Source organism: Phascolarctos cinereus, unplaced genomic scaffold (assembly GCF_003287225.1).
Source record: "Phascolarctos cinereus isolate Bilbo 61053 unplaced genomic scaffold, phaCin_HiC Scaffold_4;HRSCAF=312, whole genome shotgun sequence".
Classification (NCBI taxonomy): domain Eukaryota; kingdom Metazoa; phylum Chordata; class Mammalia; order Diprotodontia; family Phascolarctidae; genus Phascolarctos; species Phascolarctos cinereus.
In genome coordinates, this window is record NW_027555847.1 from 404,690,812 (window position 1) to 404,696,811 (window position 6,000).

Genomic DNA, 6,000 nt, shown 5'->3' on the forward strand with positions numbered 1-6,000 from the left:
TAAAACAGTGGTCTCTCTAAGAGTCATAAAATCTCAGAGTTGGAAAAGACATTTTATTCCAGTATAATCTATTAGATCATGAGCTAATTGGGTACAAGGACTATGACTTTTTTTTTTAATCTTTCTGTCCTCAGGACTTACCATAGTGTCATGCTCATATCAAATGCTCAATCTGATTATTCATTAAATACCTTTGTTTCATGATTTCTTTAAATATGATATTTATGCCTTTTTTTTTGTTATAGCTTTTTCAGGTAGTGCGATGATCCTTAAATTTTCTCTTTTTAATGTATTTCCAAGTAAGTTGTTTTTTATATGAGGAATCTAATATTTTCTTCTGTTTTTTTCCAGTTTTTTGACTTTGCTTTAATATTTCTTGTGTCATGGAGTCATTAACTCTTATTCCATTATAATTTTCAAGGAGTTTGTTGCTTAGGTAAAGATTTGTATCTCTTGGGCTGAGCTGTTAATTCTCTTTCCATATCTTTCCTTGATAACTCTCATTTCTTTTCCAGCTCTTTCCTTGAGTGTTTTCCTTTCACTTATGAAAAAATTTTTCACTTTTTCAAATTCTTGCTTTATTTCTTCTAAGAATTCTAGTAAAATTTGTGCCCAAACTGGATTTTACTTTGAGGCTTTGCTTAAACATATTTTGGAGTCATTATGTTATTCTGAGTTTGTGTCACAGTTCCTACAATAATAGCACCTTATAATAGGATTTTTCATTTGTTTACTCGATTTTCCAGTCTTACGCCCATGTGTGTTGTGTAAACCGTGTTCTGCATATTTTTGGAGGGAATTTCTGGGCCTTGCTCGGATGTGTTTGGTTTTCTCTTGCATCTTGTTGCCGCTGCTTTCTCTAGGTATTTAGTGCTGCGCTCTTCAAGGATCTCAGAAATGGCTCAGGTTGAAGATGCGTAAGCTTTCAGTGTGTCCAAAGTGGTCTGATCCAAGACAGAGTCAGAGTCTATCTGGTGCAAGTTTTGCAAATTCTTGATCTGGATTTGAGTCTGAGCAACACAATGATAGGCATGCCCCATTTTGGAGCTCTACTAGGCTGCTGCTGGACATAATCACCATTAACTAGTTGGATGACTCGGCAGATTCAGAGTGAAAGAACTGTTGGCTGCTTTTTGGTCTGAGTTGCATTCCATGGTTATCCTGTTGCAGGTTTCAGAGCCAGCTAGAGGTTAGATCTGAGAACCCATTCTACTCCTGGGGTCAGAGTCACACTGCTGCTGCTCACTTAAATTCGCATTCCTTACTCAGTACACAGCCAGTCCACAGCTACTCCTAACCCTGGCTCACCATTTCTGGGTGCAGGTCCCCTCCTCAATCTAAATTGCATCCGTAACTCAGTTGGTGTTTATTATTGTTCCTGCACAGCATCAAGCCCTGCTGTGGTAGGTCCAGGACTTGTTGCTACCCCAGGACTGGCCCTAGCTGTTTAGTGCTAGAAGCATAGAACCTTCCTGGCTAGGCCCAGTTCCCAGTGTCTGCAGGCACCTCTTATCTCCTTATGCCAACATGGTCTGGGGGAAAAATGACTATTATTTTTTCTTGGATTTTCCAATTTCTCAATAAGGAGTTGGTCTGATACATCTTCTTGATTGAATTAACTACTCTACTCATATCACTTTGTTCATGTCCTCTGATCTTGAGTGGCTATTGTCCCTGAATTATTGCCTTCCAAATAAAGTTCAAATTCCTTTGCCTGGCATTCAAAGCCTTCTATAATCTAGTATCACCCTATCTTTCTAGGCTTTATATTAGTCCTGTCCGTTACTCTAGTTCTAGCAAAACTGAATTTTTGATTGCTCTCAAAATGTGGGATGTGTTTTTCACAGAATATAAGTTGTATACAATAAGTGGCATAAAAAAGGTATCTTCCAGAAAACTTTTCAGTGAAAAAGTACTTAATACTGACAAGTATTAAGACCAAGAGATAAAATGTAGACACATATACTACAGTGCAATCTGCGCAATGTTAAGACCTAAAGGAAGATATTCAGAATTTTTGGTAGATCCTCCACGGAGAATTTAGGGGAGCAAAGGTACAAGAACTGTAATAATTGCTAATCATTAGCTATAACCTACACCCCTCATCCCCATCCCATGTACCTCTGTGTCTGTCTCTCTTGGTCAGCCACTTTTTGATTTCTTAGAGACTGAGGTGCTGAGATTTGTAGCTGCATATACAAATATGCATACATACATACATACATACGCATATATAAATATGCATGCATACATACATACATATATGTATATATACATACATACATGTATATCTATATATACATATATCCATATATGTAAAATCACTGGAAGAAATGTTATTTTGTTTCAGGAAAACATTGGAAGTGTTTTGATTTTTCCCAAATAAATTAAACTATTTTCTCTTTTCCCATTTTTATTCTAGGACTAGTTAAATGTCAAATTGCAGTGTCTATTTAAAGTTGCATATACTGATAAACTAGTTCTATGGACTGTCCATCCCACTGCATATCTCAATGTGGACAGTAAGCATTCTTTCATTTGATTTTTTCCATTAGGCAGATAGAACTGTCTTGAGTGGTTGTGGATCTCAATTACCTATTTTTGGTAGTAGTAGTGTCCATGAATTTTTGTATGTTTGGTATTTTTCCTTTTTTAGTTATCCCAAAATAGGAAATGTACTAGAAACATATAAACTGTAAACATGGAAAATAATTTATTATTTTTCTGATAAGACTGTGATTTCCTTGATACAGGAAAATTCTGGTCAGGAAACACTGGCTTCCATGGTAGGTGGTTCCCTGTTCTGCAATATAGAGTTAGTGAATTCACCCATTCAGCATGTGTCAGAAGTAGGACTTAAACCCAGGTTTTCCTGAATATGGAAAAATTTATACAGATCATCATTATTAATAATTATGATTAGTAATAGGGGTAGGAACCGGGAGATTTTATTTTCTGATATCAGCTCAGCCATGGAATTCTGGTAAGTTATGGGGTATGTTCAATGCGTAAATTTAAAGTATAACAGAAGGATAAAAGGAAAATCACAGTCCTTATTCCCAACGAACTCACAATCTAGTAGGAATAATAATAGCACCTACCTCTCAGGATTGTGAGGATAAAAGCTAATACTAAGTTAATACTGTGTTTGTAAGGAGCTTTGCAAACCTTTAAATGCTATGTAAATGGTAGGTGGTGGTGGTGGTGGTGGTGGTGGTAGTAGTAGTATGCATGGCTTCCTACCTTCTAGAGTGCCATCAAATTTTTCTTAGGAAGAAATGTATGCCAGGATTTATTGTTGTTCTCCATGCCTGACTTTTTTGTTCCTCTTCAGCTTTTTTTTTTTTTTGAGCCAGAAGGGCCCTCCCTCCTGCTTGTGAAGCTAATTAAAATTTTGGTCATTGCTCTTAACAAAATTCACTGAAATGAACAATTATTAGAATTCTCTAGGATTCGTCATTATTCACATTTCTATATAACAACATTTTTTTTGGTACCTACTTTGTACAAGGCCCTGTTTTCATTTTTAAAGTCCCAGCTTAGGTTCAGCTTAGGAGCTGCTCCTTTGTGAGGTCTTACTCACCCTAGTCTCTGAACTTCTCCATTGGGTTCTCTTGATTTTGGCAATTAATCGGTCACTTACAATATTGTGACTTTGAATTATTGAAATGTTATTTAGCACTGCCATTCAACTTTTTGTGTTTTTAGTTATTTCCCCAAGTGTAAGCTCCTAAAGGGTAGTGACCACATCTGGGGACATTTTGATGTAGCTTAGATAAGGCATTTACTTTCATTAACTTTTATTCTCAGAGCTGATTTATTCACTAATGGTGGCAGATCTGGGGTTCCCAGACAATTCATAGTCAGGATCCTAGGGCTGTCCCTCTATAGGGGGCAGGGCATATACTCATATTACGAGTTACCACAACTCCTGAACTCACACTGGTACGCTTTCCATTTATACAAAGTCAGACACCATGACACCATTAACTCTTAAACATAAAGCATTTCCTAAACTGTAAGACAAAGGCAGGAATAATCATTCTTTTTACCCAATAGAAGACAAAAGCAGGAAGACTCAAACACCACAGTTACTCAATAGAAGTCAAAAACTGAAATAATAAAAAAAAAATCACAGTCTATTCATAAACCTGGGTGACACTGTCCCACCAATGCATCCAGCATCCATGAGGAAGATGGGGTACAAACTCCCAGCAGGGAGATATGTGAGTAGGGAAACTCACATTCCCAGGGAAATTCACAACCCTAGACTGCAAACCTGGATATATTTAGTCCGTTCTCTGCCAGCTGCTTCTCATCTGGTCCTTACTATTCTCCCTTTGGGCAAAGCTGCATCTTTTCTTCTTGAGCTGATGAAGCAGTAAGTTCTTTTTTCTCACAAACACCCTTAACGGGACATCAAGGGAAACTTGTCAGTGACAAGAAGTTCCTTAAGCCAAAAAACCGTCAAAGTCTGTAGATCTGCAACAGTATGCTTTATCCATTCAGCCCAAGCCTCCTCTCATAGCAAAGCACAGTTTACAATAAAACAGATGCAAAATCTGTTTATCCCTCTGAAACCAAAGAAATCAAAAGAAACACATGCATCCTTGAGTTTTCCTGCCTGAGGTTGTAGATGACACAAGAACAGACCTTTACAAATTGGCAGGAGGTAGGGGCCAAAATTAAAATAGGCTAAACTTCTTTGGGCTGTAGATAGATTTTTAGTGGCTTACTTTCCAAGTAAAGGTATAATTAATGCAAATAAGTCACATTAGAAAAAGGGAAATTTCAATTAATATCAATGAATTATACTTATTACTTAAGAATTTTATCAGGAAATCCCATTAATGTTAAAAAATACTTTGCTAAGGGTTCAAGGTTTTTTGGTGTTTTTTTTTTTTGGCAGTTGGGGTTAAGTGACTTGCCCAGGGTCACACAGGTAGTGAGTATCAAGTGTTTGGTCTGAGGTCGGATTTGAACTCAGGTCCTCCTGACTCCTGGTGCTGTATCCACTGCTCCACCTAGCTACCCCAGGGTTCAAGTTTTAATGCATTTTTCAGGTTTTCTTACTGTTTACATTTAGTTAATGGGATGTATTACACTTCTTGTACTCTGGAATCATGTTTGAAATCAATTTCTTTAGAAATCTGAAAACTACCCTTACTAGCTGCCTCATTTTCTGAGTTACTTTCTTGAAAAACTGTTGTTCCCCACTGAGATTTTTTCAACAATTTGGGTGCTTTAATTTATTTTTCGTTGGTGTTCAATTTGTTTAAGTCAGGGTATTTTGATTCGAAATGGTGACAAAGATTATATTTCTTCAGAATGGCTATTCTTGGCAAACAAGGCACAATATTTTGTCTCTCATGCAAGTAAACAAGTATCTATTTGTCCACTCCGGATTAAACAGTATGTTCTGATTTGACCTTCCATTTCTTTTTATCATCCATTTTACAAAGTCACCCCCGAAACTTTGATTTTAGAACCAAAAAATCTCCACAGCAGCTGCTCACATACAAAAAACACTGACCTGAGTGCCTGACCTTGGAGAAAGCACCAGACACTCCTGTAATTCAGAGGAGGGCTGCACAGCAAGGGAGGGGAAGAAGCCCTCGCGTTGTTGCGGCTCATGGCATAGCAGGCGGCAGCAGTGTTGGTGTGTGGCTGCACTCACTTTGTCCCTGTTGAACATCAGTAACAGCAAAAATACAACTCTACCTTCTTTCAGATTAGAGATGGACTGACGATGGTTGTTTGCCTCGAGTCATGTGACAGAGAATGTGCAGGGGCAGCCCACCCACCAAGTTACCTGTCGGGCACAGTAGTGACTAGTGGAAGGCGGGCTAAGTGGGGCACAGACAAAGCACTCGTTACATCTTTACTTCCTTTTACATGCTCTATATTTTTCTTTGTCCACCCAAATTACTTTGGCAGACCACAAGCAGACCACAGGCCGTATGTTGTGCAGGCCTGCACTAGAACAATAAGCCATCATGG